We start from the raw sequence: 17,776 nt of genomic DNA, 5'->3' as shown, positions 1-17,776 counted from the left end.
AAGCGTGAGCCGTTTGGTTGGGGTGGTTATCCCGAGGTGTGATTGTGTGTGAGGTCTCTCTGAGATCACGCGAGTGCGGACCCTCCAGTAGTGCAGTTCTCGTAGCCCGCGAGGGAGCGAGTCACGACCGAGGGGAAGTGAGTGTGTGTGTGGATAAAGGCACCTCGGAAGATGGGACAGAGGAAAAGCAAGCCCTCTGGACCCATGGGGATGGGGAAGGGAAGTAAGTTACCAGACATACCCCCTGATAGTCCCCTAGGCCTGATGTTAAGATATTGGGACAGTTCACCAAGGAGAAAGGATAGGTCTAAGGAAAAGATGATTAGTTATCGTATTGAGGTTTGGGGTGGAAAACCTCTCAGCAATCCTCATGTACTCTCGCCTGTGTTCGGGTCCTCTGAGGATTGGGTGTGTCAACAATTAAATATATGGGTAAACAATAAGAGACCACCAGCCAGCCCAGAGGAAAGTGAATATGCTGCCTTATGGATTTCCCAATCCCGGGAACTGTCATTCCTCTTTGCCTTAAGGGAAAACAGACCAGATAAACCTCGAAAAGATGCTGAGGACCCCCTTTGGCCCCCTCCCTATGCCCCTCCTCCTCAGGACCCACTCCAAGGCCAGGAAATAGTCCAGGCCCAGGAAGGGTCAGATTCGGAACCTAATTCCTCGACCCCGACACCCCCTCCCAGAAGGTCTGCAAGCAATAAAATGAGAGGAGAGGAAAGATTGTTTCCTCTTCGAGAAATGTTAGTACCTGGCGGGGATGGACAGGGGGGACCGGGAACGGGGTATGTGGCAGTCCCCCTTAATACAGGGGATGTAAGGGAATTTAAGAAAGAAATGGGGAGTTTGTTAGATGATCCCCTGGGGGTAGCCGAGAGGTTAGATCAATTCTTGGGACCAAATTTGTACACGTGGGATGAATTACAGTCTATCCTGGGCATATTATTTACCGTAGAAGAAAGGGACATGATTAGAGGGGCTGGGATAAGGCTGTGGGACCAGCAACATCGGGCTGGCCCGGCGGCGGATCAAAAATGGCCCTTAAATCGGCCAAACTGGAATAATCAGGATCCGGCTCACAGGAATAATATGTCAGACTTGAGAACAATTATAATTCAGGGGATACGGGAATCTGTTCCCCGAGGACAGAATATTAATAAAGCCTTTAGTGAAAGGCAGAAAAAAGATGAGACCCCGACAGAATGGCTTGAAAGGTTAAGGAAAAGCTTCCAGTTATACTCTGGGGTAGATCCTGCCACTCCTGTGGGACAAGCGTTGCTGAAAACTCAGTTCGTGGCCAAATCATGGGAAGATATTAGGAAGAAGTTGGAGAAAATTGAGGACTGGCAGGAGCGGGGGTTGGATGAATTACTTAGAGAAGCTCAGAAAGTGTATGTGAGGCAAGAAGAAGAAACTGAAAAGCCGCAGACTAGACTGCTGGTTGCAGCAGTAAGGGAAGGACAAAAGGGTGTGATAAGGAGACCTGGTAGGCCCGATGGAGGAGATAAGGGAAGAATAGAGAGGAGAGGAGATAAAGCCGTGGAATGTTTCTATTGTGGGAAAAAAGGGCACATGAAGAGAGAATGTAGAAAAAGGATTCAGGATGAAAAAATGTTCCAGGAGGATTAGCGGGGTCAGGGGCTCTATGTGCTGAGGACCCCCGGTAAGAAGGAGCCCTTGATAACTTTAAAAGTGGGTCCTCAGCGCCAGGAGGTGACCTTTCTTGTAGATACCGGAGCCGAAAGGTCTACTGTACAATCATTACCTCCGGGATGTAAAATATCCGGGGATAAAGTTAATGTAATTGGAGCAAAAGGGGAACCTTTCAGGGTCCCCATGATAAAAGATGTGGCGGTGGAATCAAGTTGCAGATGCGGAATCGGAACGCTCTTGTTAGTACCTGAAGCGGAATATAACCTATTAGGTAGGGATTTAATCATAGGAATGGGGATTCGAGTAGACGTGGAAGAGGAAGAGTTAAAAATTAGGCTTTGTCCCCTTACAGAGGTAGACGAGAAACAAATTAACCCCGAAGTGTGGTATACTCCCGAAACGGTTGGAAAACTGGATATTGAACCATTTGAAGTGGTTATTAAGAACCCCGAGATTCCAGTGAGAATTAAACAATATCCCATATCTAATGAAGGGAAAGGGGGACTAAAACCTGAGATCGAGAGACTATTAGAAACGGGGGTACTCGAACCCTGCATGTCCCCTTTTAATACCCCGATTTTACCAGTAAAAAAATCCGATGGTAGCTATCGGTTGGTGCATGACCTAAGGGAAATCAATAAACGGACTGTCAGCCGGTTCCCGGTAGTGGCAAACCCACACACCCTGCTGAGTCAATTGGGACCCGACAACCAATGGTATAGCGTAATAGATCTTAAGGATGCATTCTGGTCATGCCCTCTAAAGGAAGAATGTAGAGATTATTTTGCCTTCGAGTGGGAAGACCCAGACACTCATAGGAGACAGCAGTTAAGGTGGACTGTACCCCCCCAGGGGTTTACAGAATCCCCAAACTTATTTGGACAAGCCCTAGAATGGGTTCTACGGGAATACCAACTGCAGGATGGGGTCGTACTAATACAGTATGTGGATGACTTATTGTTAGCAGGAGAAAATCAAGAAACAGTCAGAAAAGAAAGCATACGGTTGTTAAATTTCTTGGGCCTTCAAGGCCTCAAGGTATCACGGCCAAAACTACAGTTTGTGGAAAAGGAGGTGAAATATTTAGGACACTGGATAAGCAAGGGGACTAAAAAGTTGGACCCCGAACGAGTAAATGGAATTTTATCACTAAAAGCCCCGAGGAGTAAACAACAGATTAGACAATTGTTGGGACTATTTGGGTATTGTAGGCAGTGGATTGAAAACTTTAGTGCGAAAGCACGATTTTTGTATCAAAAGTTAACTATGGATGGGTTGCTTAAATGGACCCCGGAGGATGAAGAGAGATTAGAGAGTCTCAAGGCTGATCTAGTTAACGCCCCTGTCTTGAGTCTGCCTGATGTGAGGAGACCCTTTTATTTATTTGTGGCCACTGAGGAGGGGACAGCATACGGAGTTTTAACCCAGGAGTGGGCAGGGAAAAAGAAACCTGTAGGGTATATTTCCAAATTATTAGACCCCGTCAGCAGAGGGTGGCCCACCTGTTTACAGGCAGTCGTTGCTGTAGCCCTGATAGTGGAAGAAGCAAATAAGGTAACATTTGGAAGTGAATTAAAAGTGTTCTCCCCCCATAATATTCGAGGGGTTCTCCAACAAAAGGCTGAAAAATGGATCACCGATGCTAGGCTTTTAAAATATGAGGGGATCCTGATCCATTCCCCTAAATTAGAGATCGGAACAACGAGCTTACAGAACCCGGCGCAATTTTTGTATGGAGGTCCTGAAGAAGAGTTAACACATAATTGCCTCCAAACCATAGAACAACAAACAAAAGTTAGGCCAGATCTAGAAGAGGTAGAATTAGGGGAGGGAGAAAAGCTATTTGCTGATGGATCATCTCGAGTAATAGCAGGGAAAAGGAAGTCAGGATATGCAATTGTGGACGGGGGGAGCCTAAAAGTAAAGGAATCTGGACCCCTCAGTCCTAGTTGGTCGGCGCAGGCATGTGAGTTATATGCAGTACTTAGGGCATTGGAACTTTTGAAGGACAAAGAGGGAACCGTGTACACTGATTCAAAATATGCGTATGGAGTGGTACACACTTTTGGAAAAATTTGGGAGGAATGGGGACTTATTAATTCTCAAGGAAGGGGTTTGGTTAATGAGAAACTAATTGTCAAAATTCTACAAGCAATAAGAGGGCCCAAGCGAATAGCTGTAATACATGTTAAGGGACACCAAAGAGGAACAACCCCCGAAATTCGAGGGAATAATCTTGCTGACCAGGAAGCCAAGGCAGCAGCACTACTTGCTGTGACCATCACCCTGCTGGCAGGTGAAACGCCAGCAAAAATCCTTAGCCCACAGTTTAGTAAACCAGAAATGGATAAATTGAAGGAAATGGGAGTAGTGGAAAAAGAGGGTAATTGGGAACTACCCGATGGGAGACAAGTATTACCAAAAGCACTAACATGGAAAATAATGAGAGGTATGCACTCAAAGACTCATTGGGGTGTCCAAGCACTGGTTGATCAATTCGCAATAAAATACATGTGTATTGGGGTTTATAATGTAGCCAAGGGAATCGTACAGGGGTGCCTAACGTGTCAGAGGATCAATAAGCAGCATCTTAGAGAAAAAGTACAAGGGGGACGGGGATTGGCACACCGACCATTTGCCAAAATACAGATTGATTTTACTGATCTCCCTAAAGTAGGGCGATATAAACACTTACTTGTATTGGTGGACCACCTCACTCACTATATCGAAGCGTTCCCTACTGCTAGGACAACTGCCAATACAGTGGTAAAAGTACTTTTGGAACATATCATACCGCGATATGGAAATATTGAAACTATTGATTCAGATAGAGGCCCACATTTCGTTTCCAAAGTAATAAAAGAAGCTCTAGCCCCCTTTGGAACTAAATGGGAGTTCCATACACCTTGGCACCCCCAAAGCTCCGGGAAAGTAGAACGGATGAATGGAGAAATAAAGAAACAATTAACTAAGTTAATGATAGAAACCAAAATGTCATGGGTAAAATGTTTGCCAATTGCTTTATTAAATATTCGGACTCAGCCCCGAACGGATACTGGAATTTCCCCATTTGAAATGTTATATGGCATGCCCTATGATATGGAATGCCCAGTCGATTACCCTACTTTAGATGAAGATAGTATTAACCCTTATATTGTTCAGCTGATGAAAAGGAGAGAGAAATTGCGAAAGAAAGGAATGGTAGTACAGAGGCCGCCCCTAAATATATCCATACATTCAGTAAAGCCAGGTGATATGGTATTAATCAGAGCCTGGAAAGAATCCTCTCTCACTCCTAGGTGGGAGGGGCCCTTTCTTGTTTTACTTACCACAGAAACTGCTGTCTGGACTACAGAACGAGGATGGACGCACGCCTCGCGAATTAAAGGACCTTTACCCAGAGATCAGTGGGAAGTAACAAAGACTTCAGAGGACTTAAAACTAGTGATAAGGAAGAAAAAGGAACTGCATGAATGAATAAATCCTTTTGGAAGAACGGTAAAACCTAGTTAATACCAGTGGTTCCAGGTGTCACCTGGAGAGAATTTACAGGTGGTAAACTTTACTCCTTGGCTTACAGAACAGATACCTCATCAAACCAGCGGAGCTGGTATATATGCATAAATTAGCAGGAACTCCTCAGTACTCACCTTTTTATGTACTTACTTTTTTATTGTGAAGTGGGGACTAAGGTCCCTAGACCACCGGAATATTTAGTGGGATTCCGTGTTTAAAGCATCGTAACCATAACCATTGGAGTTGGGTGTTTTGTAACTGTACGGTCAGAAATGGTATTGTAGTTCTAGAAGGGGACATTATTATTGTATGAAGTGTCGAGAGTACCAATTCCCCGTGGAGACCAATTGAATAGAGTGGAAATTAATAGACTAATTTGTGGGTAGGAATTATTAGTACCTGAAACTATAAGGCGGTGTACTATCAGATTCACGTGGAAGCGAGCTAGACGTTATCACTAGAATAGCGTCTACTCTTAAATAAAATTTGTATAAGGAATGCTGGTGGACACACTGCAGGAACAGCCACCCATTTAGGGACGGCTGTACACAGTGTACCCAAAGGAGAAGGGGACTAAACGCATCCGCCTTACGGCGGGGGGGGGGGGGTAGCTACAGGAAATCCCTAACCAACCCGAAGCTCCTATAACCCTGAATCCTGCGAGTGTCTTGTCATTTCCCAGGTAATATAAAATATTCTACACAGTTCCCGGGGAGGAGCTAAGTCCCGTAAGGGCTTTGCAAGTGGAAAACACGCCCTTAAGAAGTACGACTGCTGCCGAGAAGATGAGAAACCTCGCTGCTCCAGGCACCAGAGTAGGCGAAGTAGGCAGAGGCGTACGGAAAAGGGAGTGTGAGTACACCATGAGATCATCGGCGGGTAATGGCGAAAAACAGACACTTCGAGAGGAGGAATGGACTCTGGGAGCCCGACCAGGTATGCCCTGGCAAAGAGATAATCGGGAATTGACATCAACACCCATTGGTGTTCCTTGGGAAACCCCACCAGCAATCCGTGTTTGGATGATGTTACTGTGGTATTTACTTGTTGGGCCTATGGTATCTGGTAATGTCAGCCATCAACCCTTCAAGTGGTCACTAATACAACTAGAACACTCAGTTATCATACAAAACAGAATTACCCCGGGCGCTCCCTCTTTCACGGCCCACTTAAGTTCCCTAGTAAGGTCATACCATGGATGGGCCCCCATTGATGAGAATACTCGCAAGTATACAGTTCAGCGTAAAGCCTTTTATATGTGTCCAGCTAACAATCCAGGAAAAGGATATTGCAATCACCCAACTGAGTATTACTGTGCATATTGGGGCTGTGAAACAATAGCATCAGAATGGACACCAGGGGGAGGGAAAGACCAATTTTTAACTGTAGGATGGGGACCGCCAGGATGTCAAAAACCCACCTATGGACCTCAGGGTTCGGTTCGGAGAGGCACATGTTGGCATATTTATCTTAACGTTTCGAAACCTGAAGATCTAGGATGGACTATAGGGAGAACTTGGGGAATCAGGTTTTGGGAACCAGGCACTGATACAGGGGGAATAATTTTAATAAAAAAGGAGCCGGTGCCCAATGAACCCTCTGGTGTAGGACCAAATCCAGTCATAGCAAAGAAAGATGATAGTAACAGTATTGTACATAATGTTACAATCTCTCCTAATATAAACATCACTGAAAATAACACCCCAGGCGTATCAACAAAAATCAAACCCTCGACTCTTACACCCGAAGTCAGCCCATTGTGGGATATGCTCCAAGCCAGTTATCAGGTACTGAATGCCACCTACCCTAATATAACTGAGCATTGTTGGTTATGTTACAGCATTCGTCCACCCTTTTATGAAGCTATTGGGGTGGACATTAGATTTAAAAAGGCCAATGGAACAAACCCAGCTCAGTGCTTATGGAATAAAGAATCTGGACGTAAGCAAGGGATAACAATGTCCCAAGTATCAGGAAAAGGAAGATGTATAGGGAATGTCCCAAAAGACAAACGACACCTGTGTAACACAATTCACAAATCAAGAGAAATAACAGCTGAGTGGTTAATTCCTGCAGATAATACTAAGTGGATCTGTTCCCAAACTGGGGTTACACCTTGTATATCCCTAAAGGTTTTTAATTGGATAACTGAATATTGTATACAAGTAGCTGTAATACCTAGGCTTATTTACCATCCCGAAGATTTTGTTTATGACTATCAAACTACTCAGGCCCATCACATACAAAAACGTGAGCCCTTGACAGCCCTCACGGTAGCAACCCTCATAGCAGTCGGAGCTGCTGGAGCTGGTACAGGAATAACCTCCCTCGTACAACAAAATCAAAAATTTCAATCCTTAAGAATAGCAGTCGACGAGGATTTGGCTAGGATAGAAAAAGCCATGACAGCCCTAGAACAGTCTGTTAGGTCTTTATCAGAAGTAGTATTACAAAACAGACGGGGCTTAGACCTAATGTTCATGCAGCAGGGGGGGGTTATGTGCAGCCCTACGGGAGGAGTGTTGTGTATATGTTGACCATACTGGAGTAGTTAGAGATACAATGGCCAAGCTACGGGAGGGGTTAGAAAAACGAAAGAAAGACAGGGAAGCACAACAGAGCTGGTATGAGTCTATGTTTAATTATTCACCCTGGTTAACCACCCTATTGTCAACTATTACAGGACCCCTTATCTTGTTGATCTTATTTTTGACTTTTGGGCCATGCATTTTTAATAAGTTGATCGCTATTGTGAAAGGGCGCTTAGAAGCTGCACACTTAATGCTGTTACGAAAACAATATGAACAAATAGAGGATGAAGGAATTAATCCTATCCTCGGGCGGACAAAAGAAGTATTAGATCGATTTAATGAACAAAATCAGGATAAAATAGAAAAGGGGGGATTGTAATGAACGGGTTAACTTTGTTCATGAAATCGCATATGGAGGAAGGAATATTCTTCACTTATCTAAGACCATGAGTACCGATGATTAGCATATGTAGAGAGACGTTTACAGAGCATGAATGGGACTTGAGTCACCTAAAGAACAGCTGAGGAAGACTTCGGCCTTCATCCCAACAGCCACCTAAAGGCAAATTACGACCACTTAACACCTGATGGCACAAGATACCGAAGATACCGACCACTTAACACCTGATGGCACAAGATACCGAAGATACCAGCCAGCCTTCACGTATCAGGGACTAAAAAGACTGTAGAAATAAAGAGGCTCTTCCCCTGTTTGGGTGCGAGCTTGTGGCGGAGCACTGTCTCCCCGGCCGCCCAGCGCTGTTTTGCTCTTTTATCGCTTGCTAATAAATTTGATCTTTTATTTAATACAAATTGGCTCCTCCAATTTGTCACGAGCGTCTATAACAAACTTGGTGCTGTGACTCGGATCCAGGTTCTTTGGTGCGGACCCTTGCAAGCGGGGAGGCGCCCTATCCCCGGATAGTCCTGTCTTGAAGAGGTGCCGCCGCCATACCCTGGACCCACGAACCCCTCTAAATTATGATAACTGAGCAAAAGAACCTGCAGGACCCCTTAAATTTTGTGCACGAAGACCAAACGAAGACCCCGGGAGCGGGTGAGTATATAAAGCGTGAGCCGTTTGGTTGGGGTGGTTATCCCGAGGTGCGACTGTGTGAGAGGTCTCTCTGAGATCACGCGAGTGCGGACCCTCCAGTAGTGCAGTTCTCGTAGCCCGCGAGGGAGCGAGTCACGACCGAGGGGAAGTGAGTGTGTGTGTGGATAAGGGCACCTCGGAAGATGGGGCAGAGGAAAAGCAAGCCCTCTGGACCCATGGGGATGGGGAAGGGAAATAAGTTACCAGACATACCCCCGGACAGTCCCCTAAGCCTGATGTTAAGATATTGAGACAGTTCACCAAGGAGAAAGGATAGGTCTAAGGAAAAAGATGATTAGTTATTGTATTGAGATTTGGGGTGGAAAACCTCTCAGCAATCCTCATATACTCTCGCCTGTGTTCGGGTCCTCTGAGGATTGGGTGTGTCAACAATTAAATATATGGGTAAACAATAAGAGACCACCAGCCAGCCCAGAGGAAAGTGAATATGCTGCCTTATGGATTTCCCAATCCTGGGAAATGTCATTCCTCTTTGCCTTAAGAGAAAACAGACCAGATAAACCTCGAAAAGATGATGAGGACCCCCTTTGGCCCCCTCCCTATGCCCCTCAGGCCCCTCCTCCTCAGGACCCACTCCAAGGCCAGGAAATAGCCCAGGCCCAGGAAGGGTCAGATTCGGAACCTAATTCCTCGACCCCGACACCCCCTCCCAGAAGGTCTGCACGTAATAAAATAATACGAAGAAAGGAAAGATTGTTCCTTCTTCGGGAAATGTTGGTGCCTGGTGAGGATGAACAGGGGGGACCGGGAACGGGGTATGTGGCAGTCCCCCTTAATACAGGGGATGTAAGAAAATTTAAGAAGGAAATGGGGAATCTGTTAGATGATCCCCTGGGGGTAGCCAAAAGGTTGGATCAATTCTTGGGACTGAATTTGTACACGTGGGATGAATTACAGTCTATCCTGGGCATATTATTTACCGTAGAAGAAAGGGACAAGATTAGGGGGGCTGGGATGAGACTGTGGGACCAGCAACATCAGGCTGGCCCAGCGACGGATCAAAAATGGCCCTTAAATCGGCCAAACTGGAATAATCAGGATCCGGCTCACAGGAAAAAGATGAGACCCCAATGGAATGGCTTGATTGAACCATTTGAGGTGGTTATTAAGAACCCAGAGATTCCAGTGAGAGTTAAACAATATCCCTTATCTAATGAAGGGAGAAGGGGACTAAAACCTGAGATTAAAAGACTATTGGGAAAGGGGGTACTCGAACCCTGCATGTCCCCTTTTAATACCCCGATTTTACCAGTAAAAAAAAATCCGATGGTAGCTATCGGTTGGTGCATGACCTAAGGGAAATCAATAAACGGACTGTCAACCGGTTCCCGGTAGTGGCAAACCCACACACCCTGCTGAGTCAATTGGGACCCGACAACCAATGGTATAGCGTAATAGATCTTAAGGATGCATTCTAGTCATGCCCTCTAAAGGAGGAACATAGAGATTATTTTGCCTTCGAGTGGGAAGACCCAGACACTCATAGGAGACAGCAGTTAAGGTGGACTGTACTCCCCCAGGAGTTTACAGAATCCCCAAACTTATTTGGACAAGCCCTAGAACGGGTTCTACGGGAATACCAACTGCAGGATGGGGTCGTACTAATACAGTATGTGGATGACTTATTGTTAGCAGGAGAAAATCAAGAAACAGTCAGAAAAGAAAGCATACGGTTGTTAAATTTCTTGGGCCTTCAAGGCCTCAAGGTATCACGGCCAAAACTACAGTTTGTGGAAAAGGAGGTGAAATATTTAGGACACTGGATAAGCAAGGGGACTAAGAAGTTAGACCCCGAACGAGTAAATGGAATTTTATCACTGAAAGCCCCGAGGAGTAAACAACAGATTAGACAATTGTTGGGACTATTTGGGTATTGTAGACAGTAGATTGAAAACTTTAGTGCGAAAGCACGATTTTTGTATCAAAAGTTAACTATGGATGGGTTGCTTAAATGGACCCCGGAGGATGAAGAGAGATTAGAGAGTCTCAAGGCTGATCTAGTTAACGCCCCTGTCTTGAGTCTGCCTGATGTGAGGAGACCCTTTTATTTATTTGTGGCCACTGAGGAGGGGACAGCATACGGAGTTTTAACCCAGGAGTGGGCAGGGAAAAAGAAACCTGTAGGGTATATTTCCAAATTATTAGACCCCGTCAGTAGAGGGTGGCCCACCTGTTTACAAGCAGTTGTTGCTGTAACCCTGATAGTGGAAGAAGCAAATAAGATAATGTTTAGAAGTGAATTAAGGGTGTTCTCCCATAATATTCAAGGAGTTCTCCAACAAAAGGCTGAAAAATGGATCACCGATGCTAGGCTTTTAAAATATAAGGGGATCCTAATCCATTCCCCTAAATTGGAGATCGGAACAACGAACTTAAAAAATCCGGTGCAATTTTTGTATGGGGGTCCTGAAGAAGAATTAACACATAATTGCCTTCAGACCATTGAAGAACAAACAAAAATTAGGCTAGATCTGGAAGAGGTAAAATTGAGAGAGGGAGAAAAGTTATTCGCTGATGGGTCATCTCGAGTAATAACAGGGAAAAGGAAGTCAAGACAAGCAATAAGAGGGCCCAAGCGAATAACTGTGGTACATGTTAAGGGACACCAAAGAAAAACAACCCCTGAAATTCAGTAAAGCCAGGTGATATGGTATTAATAAGAGCCTGGAAAAAATCCTCTCTCACTCCTAGGTGGGAGGGGCCCTTTCTTGTTTTACTTACCACAGAAACTGCTGTCCGAACTACAGAACGAGGATAGACTCATGCAAGCAGGATCAAAGGACCAATTCGGAGTTCTCATTGAGAGGTGACCAAAGACCCTGACAGCTTGAAAATCAAGCTCCGAAGAAAAGTGGAGGAGTGAGACTGTCTTTTGTAAAAATCCTCACTGTATATGTTATCTTTATATGTTACAGGTGTAAACTTTGTAGAGAAAAGTGGTGGACACATTGCTCCTATGGGTATTCCCCTAGTGACATTTGCCACGAATGTTATAATTACGAACAGGAATTAATTGAGCAAGCATTATGTATGGGAATATCAACTGGGAAAATTATAAAAGACTCCAAAGAATGGTGGGATATTTTTGCTAAAGGCATAAACCCTGAGAGGTGTTGTCTTTATGTAAATGAGTTATGCCCAACGAAGACTGAAATAGTGCAAGTATCCCGCAGACGAACAGTGGTCAGAGTGGGGTGGGGAGCTTGGGAAGTGAAGGATACAAACTGGGACGCATATAAGTCAAAACAAAGTAAATATAAAGGAGGTTCCCCTGAAGAATACGACTGCTGCTGAGAAGATAGTATACCTCGCTGCTCTAAGCAACAGAGTAGGCAGAGAAGAGGGCAGAGACGTACTGCTGTGGGGATTAAGGTTGATGAACTACCTCCAGAGAAGGCTCACGGAGCCTCTTGACTTATTACTCCCAAATAAAACATCCTCAGAGCTTCCCCAAAGTCTCCCATCTCTCACCAGGGATGAAGACAAAAATCAAAATGATTATCAGCACCCTTGGAATACCTGTCGCAAGGGTAAAGGGACACCACTTTTCTCAAACTTGAGATTAAGCACTTGAATGATAGGACTGTTACTAATGCTAATGGAGACAACCCAAGACAAAGGGAACCCCCACCAACCTTACAAATAGACGCTTTATGGGTGGGAGGATCAAAAGATACTACAGCAAGTAATTGCTGCCGGGGCCCCAAGCTTTAATCAATCCTTATGTCAAATCATACCCAGGAACCCATGTCTACATAACTTAGGCTTTTAGTTTTGTCCCAGTTCTAACCCTGGAAAGGGGTATTGCAACCATCCCGACTCTTACTATTATGCTTATTGGGGTTGCAAAACTATAGCTTCTGATTGGATTCCTAGGGGAGGTCCAGATAAATTCCTATCTGTAAGGTGGGGGCCTCATGGATGTACACCTGCTTCACATGGTTGGGATGGAAGCCAAACAGGACTATGGAGTGGAAATTGCCCATATGTTTATATTAATGCAACCAACCCGAAAGATCCTGCTTGGTTAACCGAGAGAACATGGGGAGTCAGACTTTGAAAACCAGGCGCAGATTAAGGGGGAATAATTACGATAAGGAAAGAGCTGGTGCCAAATAAACCCTCTGGTGTAAGACCAAATTCAGTCCTAACAGAGGAAGATGATAATAACAATATTGTACAGACTACTACTATCTTACAAGTAACTGTAATACCTAAGCTTATTTACCATCCCGAAGATTTTATTTATAACTATCAAACTACTCAGGCCCATCACATACAAAAAACGTGAGCCCTTGACAGCCCTCACGGTAGCAACCCTCATAGCAGTCGGAGCTGCTGGAGCTGGTACAGGAATAACCTCCCTCATACAACAAAATCAAGAATTTCAATCCTTAAGAATAGCAGTCGACGAGGATTTGGCTAGGATAGAAAAAGCCATGACAGCCCTAGAACAGTCTGTTAGGTCTTTATCAGAAGTAGTATTACAAAACAGACGGGGCTTAGACCTAATGTTCATGCAGCAGAGGGGGTTATGTGCAGCCCTACAGGAAGAGTGTTGTGTATATGTTGACCATACTGGAGTAGTTAGAGATACAATGGCCAAGCTACGGGAGGGGTTAGAAAAACGGAAGAAAGACAGGGAAGCACAACAGAGCTAGTATGAGTCTATGTTTAATTATTCACCCTGGTTAACCACCCTATTGTCAACTATTACAGGACCCCTTATCTTGTTGATCTTATTTTTGACTTTTGGGCCATGCATTTTTAATAAGTTGATCGCTGTTGTGAAAGGGCGCTTAGAAGCTGCACACTTAATGCTGTTACGAAAACAATATGAACAAATAGAGGATGAAGGAATTAATCCTATCCTCGGGCGGACAAAAGAAGTATTAGATCGATTTAATGAACAAAATCAGGATAAAATAGAAAAGGGGGGATTGTAATGAACGGGTTAACTTTGTTCATGAAATCGCATGTGGAGGTAGGGATATTCTTCACTTAGATAAGACCATGAGTACCGATGATTAGCATATGTAGAGAAACGTTTACAGAGCATGAATGGGACTTGAGTCACCTAAAGAACAGCTGAGGAAGACTTCGGCCTTCATCCCAACAGCCACCTAAAGGCAAATTACGACCACTTAACACCTGATGGCACAAGATACCGAAGATACCAGCCAGCCGTCAGGTATCAGGGACTAAAAAGACTGTATAAATAAAGAGGCTCTTCCCCTGTTTGGGTGCGAGCTTGTGGCGGAGCACTGTCTCCCCGGCCGCCCAGCGCTGTTTTGCTCTTTTATCGCTTGCTAATAAATTCGATCTTTTATTTAATACAAATTGGCTCCTCCAATTTGTCACGAGCGTCTATAACATCCCTGATTTTTCAATTATTGCAAGACCCCTATATGACTTGTTGCGAAAAGGGGCTCAGTGGGAATGGACCAAGCCCCACGAAGATGCATTGCAATTGCTAATTTTTGAAGCAACTGCCCATCAAGCCCTTGGTCCTATTCATCCCACAGACCCTGTCCATATTGAATGGGGATTTGCCAAAAGTGGGTTATCAATACATTTATGGCAAAAGGGCCCCAAAGGACCCACTCGACCTATTGGGTTCTATTCTCGCAGTTTTAAGGATGCAGAAAAAAGATATACTGCTTGGGAGAAAGGTTTGTTTGTAGTCAGTCTAGCCTTGAGAGAGGCTGAACGGACTATTCGACAGCAGTCTATAGTGCTTAGAGGCCCGTTTAAAGTAACCAAGACCGTTTTAGCAGGAACTCCGCCCCCTGACGGGGTGGCTCAGAGAGCCTCTGTACGAAATGTTAACCTTGGCCAACATAACAGGTCAAGATTCTCTGTGCATTGCAACCGCATCACAAAGCCCATGAACCAATAGACAGGATGGCTATGACTCGTGCAGCGCGCCTGGCCAGCGAGCGCATGCATCATAGGCTCCCCATGTTGCAACCGAGGCGAATTTTGGCACCCGCTGGCCACGTGTGCTGAAATCTGTTCCTCTGCAAATGTATAAATACTGGGATTTTCCGAAGAGCATCGGGCTAGTGTACGGCAAGGCCATCGTTGCCTCCGTGGGGACGCCCACGTAAAGCTGACACCTACCAATCGCTGGGCTGAGTTCACGGAGCAAGATGGCACAAGAATGTACGGATGGTCCACCTTCCTCACAGTCCTCATGGTTTGGGTCATTAGGGATAACGGGTTGGCTTAAAGGGTTATGTCGCATGGGTATTGTGGTAGTTATTGTGATCCTAGATATTGTAGTAATTTTACCTTGCTTAGCTTGTTGAGAAAAATAGCATTCCAAGTTATTGATCAAGCCTGGATTGCTTAAAACAAAAAGGGGGAATTGTTGGGGATTTCTTGGCTGAGCGAGGACGTGTGAGAAATCCAGCCTTTAGCTGGAACGAAGCATAAACATACAAAGTGCTGAAACGGACAAGGACGCTGTGTCCTTGTACGCTGGGAAAAGGAAGATAAGAAGGGCCTGACCAACAACTCCTGGATGCCGAAGAATGAGATAAGCAACCGTGGGACGCCTCGTGAAGAGGCTTGAGCAGCCAACAGAAGGATGAGCCAGGAGCGTGATAGGAAGACATTAACCAGTAGTGTTTTAGCTTATGGCGCGTGGACAGCTGATGCTTAGCTTAATAAAGTATATAAGCATGCTATTTGGGCAATAAAGGGAGAACAACCTTAACTGTATCGGTGTCCAGTTGTTACTTGGCTCCTTGCAACAGGAAGAGAGAGAAATAAAAGGGGGGGAGCAGGGAAGGAGAGGCAATACAAAAGTTACGAAGAAAAAATAAAATACTTAAGAGCAACAAAAAGGTTTGAAAGTGGAAAAAATAAAGCTAAAAAAAAAGAAGAAAAGCAAAAGAAAAGGAACTCTTAGTTAATTATGTAGAAAATCTCTCACACCTGTGGAATTCATTACACTGCCATAATCCATTCTGTGCAGGTCCACAGAGGAGAGCAGCACCACACAAGCTTCCCCACTGGTTCACATGCCCCTTGAGCACAGTTAACGCTACCAGTTACACAGTTCTTAGCCAACACGTGGTATCATCAAATGTTCTTTAAATACATATACACATATGTAAAGCTAGCTCCTAAAAGCTTAACTGTTTAGAATGCAACTTTTTTCAAGAAGCAATTCCCCAGAAGTTGTCAGCAACCTTTCCTCCACAATTCTGTTTCACGTATTCCATACAGAAATAATCTGTCCTAGATTTCATACTTGGATAGAGAAGCAGTTGCTTTGATTTGGCAGCATCTCAGTATAGCAAAGTCATCCATCTTGTATTAGAAATAGGATTTCCTACCATAAAAAAAAATGATAGAGCAAAAATGAGACAGCACAGGAACAGAGAAGTTGAGAAGCTACATTTAATAAGTTAGTGCATGTTCTGGAAGGATAAGCAAGATCAACACATAGTTCAGTTTTCTAGTTGTGACAAAATATATCAGTAGCTGTATTTTAATTACATTTGTGGTATGACCTGGTATCAACTCCCCGACTTTTCCATTTACTTATTGCTCTACTTCTCATGTCCCTCTTCTCACTCCATGATTTTATCTGTACCTCTGATACCTTTTTCAAGGGTATCTTCCTTTTTCATTATGTGGTGTGGGGTTTTGGGGTTTTTTTGTTGGTTTGGTTTTTTTCCCCCTTTCTTTTTCTCTTGTTTATCCCAGAAGTTCTTAAACTGCTGTATGATGCCATTCTTGCTACAAGCCAACATGGATACAGCTAAAAAACTATATGCTAGAGTTCTATTTCACAAACCTTGGAACAGTAGGAGCAGAACAACTTCTCTAATGCAAATGGAATTTTATCAGTACAAAGGGGTTCACACTAGGGAATTTTTCTCCTATAAAAAGAGATGAAGAAGATATAGCAGTATAAGGTACCTTTAAGCCTACTGTTGAAGATGTAACAGTGGACCTACTTTGCACAATTTAAAAATACTTCAAACTGTAAGCAAACTGTAACTTACATGAGGGCTATTTGTACCTTAAATGCATTTTGCTCAAGCAAATTCCCATGATGATACTTTTTTTTCAAATTAAAAAAATTCTTCATCATCTTAGCACAAAATGGTCCTAAATACAAATACTAAACATACATGTTTTATATTCACATACAGAAATATAAACAAAAAATGAATTATTAGGTGCAACAGTTTATTGCTATCTCTGTTGAGATCACATCTTTCTAAAACTATGACAATACAGAACATCTTTTATTTTATAACCAGGATACACCATTTAGGTAAAAAAGTAGTTATTTGCAATTTGGGTTTTGTTTTTTGTTTTTTTTTTTTTTTTTTTAAATTCACCATGGAGCTGGTAAACCACCCACACACAACAATGCACATACATTGTAGACATTTGTCAAATACTGCAACATCCATACTAAGGCAACTCATCCCAGGAGTTGGCAGCCATGGTATCAGCAAGAATTGGGCTACAGAAACAGCAGTGATTCATCATATGTTCTAGAAGCACTGTCAAAACAGCAAAACTGCTATTTTGAGCCTTTAAATGTAAAAATTATTTAAAGAAAAAAAACCCCACTTGTTTGTAAAACCAAAAGAAGCCAAAAAATAAATAAAAAAAAAATCATAGTTCTGGTAATGCATCTTTATTCATTTTTTGACAGATGTTAGAGACAATTTTTTTTCTTCAGAAGACAGAAAACAGCAATTTAATACAAGTGTCAGTTAGTTACTTAGCTTGCCACATTGTGATTTAAATGGCCAACATTACAGAATGCATGTTTAAGAATAGCTAAATCTAAAAATCACTAGTTTAAAAATATTTTGAGTTAATTTAAACTATTCAATTTTTAAAATCCTGTCGCCATTTTTAAATGGTTCATCAAGACACATTTTCATTAATTGCCTTACACAGCAAATGGAAGACTTTC

The sequence above is a fragment of the Aquila chrysaetos genome (assembly GCF_900496995.4).
Source record: "Aquila chrysaetos chrysaetos chromosome W unlocalized genomic scaffold, bAquChr1.4 W_unloc_2, whole genome shotgun sequence".
NCBI classification, from domain to species: domain Eukaryota; kingdom Metazoa; phylum Chordata; class Aves; order Accipitriformes; family Accipitridae; genus Aquila; species Aquila chrysaetos.
This window is presented reverse-complemented; position numbering follows the sequence as displayed.